At 37.8% G+C, this 3,387-nt stretch overlaps 1 pseudogene; it reads left to right on the top strand.

The window, feature by feature from the left end:
* Window positions 1-1,529: 1,529 nt before the first annotated feature.
* LOC102489792 (dnaJ homolog subfamily A member 1 pseudogene) lies at window positions 1,530-2,856 on the top strand (annotated as a pseudogene).
* Window positions 2,857-3,387: the final 531 nt, after the last annotated feature.

Below are 3,387 nucleotides of genomic sequence, written 5' to 3'. Positions count from 1 at the left end.
TACTCCTTTTTTTTTTTTTTTAATTTGATACAGGGCACACATGCTCACCAGAGATATACAGAGAGAAAGATACCCGGCCTAGGACTCAAAATTGTGGTCAGCCATGTGGGAGTCCAGCACCCTAACCACCATGCCACGTGCTGGTCCCATAACTAAACATTACTAATTAGAAAAAAACAGAGATCTCCCCCAAAGAAAAGGAGGCTAAACACTTTATCAGATACATTAGGTAGATTTATAAATGGTCAATAAATTTGTAAAACATATTTAACATCTTTAGTAAATAGAAAAATAACAAAATCAAATAAAACTAAACAGTATCAATAAACATATGGAACTGAACTCTCAGGAAAAAAAATAAGATTGAATGTAAAGTTATCTACATTTTAGGAAACTGATTCAACAAACCCCCAGACATACATACAACCAGCATAAATGCAAAGAAATGCAAGCATGTAATAAGTAAAATTATAAGAACACATTGCATTAGTTGAAACATTTGAAACTGAGGTGGAAGAGACAAGAGGAAGTCATTAAGGGAGAAATGAATGGGATGATGTGAAAGAAGTGGTTTCTAAGGGTAAGTCATAATTTAGTTCTTAAAAGTCCAATTTAATAAATAGTATAAAACACAACATAAGTAACATGAAGATGACATTTGTATAATATACATGTATGCAAGTTTTTAGAAACAGATATATAGAATATGTAAGAAAATAAACATTTATAAACATGGTTACACATATGTACATGAAGAAAAACTCCCCTTTACAAAAGTGACTACTTTCCCCAAATTAATCAAAATGAATTATCTCTGTCACTGATACAAAACATCTCATCAAAATTCCACTATATTTGTTCTTCATGGAAAAGGGGACCAAAAATTCTAAAATTTATCTAGAATGTCAAATATAAATACATATATAAGACTATTTCTAAATCAAGTCACTGGAGTAACTGACTATAACAAATATTATAAAACTACAATATACCGATCACAAAGACCAAAAGACCAGAATACAAACAAAATCCAGAAATGAAGTCATGTTGAAATAGAAATTGTTAGGTCACAGCATGGCATGAGGGTTAAGGCAGCTAGATCCCACATGGCAAACCATAGTTCAAGTCCTGGACTCAACAGCTTGGGCACCTGTGCATTTGTGCCCCAAATCCTGAGAGGAGAACGCAGAAGAAGAAACTGAGGCATGGCATCTCCTATGAGTTGAGTATTCTCTTTTCTTTCTTTTTTGTTCTCTCTCTCTCTCTTTCTCAAGGAAACACACATGCCCTGTAGAAAAAACTAAACAACAAGAAAAAAAAAATCATAGCGCAGGACCAGCTTAGAGGCATAGTCAATAGCAAAAGTGAAGTCATACAGCTGACCATGACTTTGGACTCTAGATCAATCTAGGGTGGAACTTTCCAGAACGCTTGGTGAGAAGCTGAGGAGCGGCGGCTGACCAAGCTGCTCACAGCTATGCGCACCTTCTCGCTCCCCCACACTGGCATCAACCTGCTCACCAGCTGTAGAAAATGGTGAAAGAAATGACTTACTATGATGTTTTGGGGGTCAAACCCAATGCTACCCAGGAAGAATTGAAGAAGGCTTACAGGAAACTGGCCTTGAAGTACCACTCTGATAAAAATCCAAATGAAGGTGAGAAGTTTAAACAGATTTCTCAAGCTAATGAAGTTCTCTCTGATGCAAAGAAAAGGGAATTATATGACAAAGGAGGAGAGCAGGCAATTAAAGAGGGTGGAGCAGGTGGTGGTTTTGGCTCCCCAATGGACATCTTTGATATGTTTTTTGGAGGAGGAGGAAGGATGCAGAGAGAAAGAAGAGGTAAAAACGTTGTACATCAGCTGTCAGTAACCTTAGAAGATTTATATAAAGGTGCAACAAGAAAACTGGCTCTGCAAACGAATGTGATTTGTGACAAATGTGAAGGCCGAGGTGGTAAGAAAGGAGCAGTAGAGTGCTGTCCCAATTGCCAAGGTTACTGGAATGCAAATAAGAATTTATCACATAGGACCTGTAATGGTTCAGCAAATTCAGTCTGTATGCATGGAGTGCCAAGGCCATGGAGAGCAGATCAGTCCTAAAGATAGATGTAAAAGATGCAATGGAAGGAAGATAGTTCGAGAGAAAAAGATTCTAGAAGTTCATATTGACAAAGGCATGAAAGATGGCCAGAAGATAACATTCTATGGTGAAGGAGACCAAGAACCAGGACTGGAGCCAGGAGATATTATCATGGTACTAGATCAGAAAGATCATGCTGTTTTCACTCGGCGAGGAGAAGACCTTTTCATGTGAATGGACATACAGCTGGTTGAAGCATTGTGTGGCTTCCAGAAGCCAATTTCCACACTCGACAACCGAACCATAGTCATCACCTCTCATCCGGGTCAGATTGTCAAGCATGGAGCTATCAAGTGTGTGTTAAATGAAGGCATGCCAATTTATCGTAGACCATATGAAAAAGGTCACCTAATCATTGAATTTAAGGTAAACTTCCCTGAGAATGGCTTTCTGTCTCCTGATAAACTCTCTTTGCTGGAAAAACGTCTACCTGAAAGGGAGGAAATAGAAGAGACCGATGAAATGGACCATGTAGAACTGGTGGACTTTGATCCAAATAAGGAAAGACAGCGCCATTACAATGGAGAAACATGAGGATGATGATCATTCCCGAGGTTGTGTTCAGTGTCAGACCTCTTAATGGGGCCAGTGAATAACACTGCTAGCATTTTATATGCAGTAGTGAATGAGTGAAGGACTGTAATCATAATATGCTCACTACTTGCTATTGTTTTTGTTTTAATATTCATCCATAATAGTGTTTTAAAAAGTTAAATGAAGAATAAATGCAAATATAAAAGCTGATTTTGCCCTGTAAGTATGATGACTTCAGTGTGCAAGATACAGTTTTAATAGCTGTAAAAACTACAAAGTTCCCCTAGCATTTTTTTTTCATCATCATCAAATAGCTTTTCTTTTTTTATTTTTTTCAGATTATTTTTTTATTCTCATTATTATTTTTTTAAACATTTAATCACTATACATCATTTGACTTGTAAAGAGAATTTACTTAACAGGAAATACTTCTTGGACCAGTACAGTAGAGAATACTATACATGTTCAAATGTCATGCCTCTGTAATAGCTCTTATGCTATCCTGCTCTATACGATTTTTGAGAGATTTTTGCTCTTGGGCGCCTGTGCTTTCCAAGGAGAGAGAGACAGAGAGACAGAAAGCACAAAATCGCTCCCCAGAAGGAACGGCCAGCACAGTCTCCTCTCCTCCATTCTCCTTTTGGGATTTTGAGCACGCACGCACACATGCCTGGAGTGAGTTTCAAGCCACCAGGTCCAGGACTTAAACC

The sequence above is a fragment of the Tupaia chinensis genome, unplaced genomic scaffold, assembly GCF_000334495.1.
Source record: "Tupaia chinensis unplaced genomic scaffold, TupChi_1.0 Scaffold000435_1, whole genome shotgun sequence".
NCBI lineage: Eukaryota > Metazoa > Chordata > Mammalia > Scandentia > Tupaiidae > Tupaia > Tupaia belangeri.
Note: the sequence above shows the minus strand (reverse complement) of the source record. Positions and strands in the feature narration are given on the sequence as shown.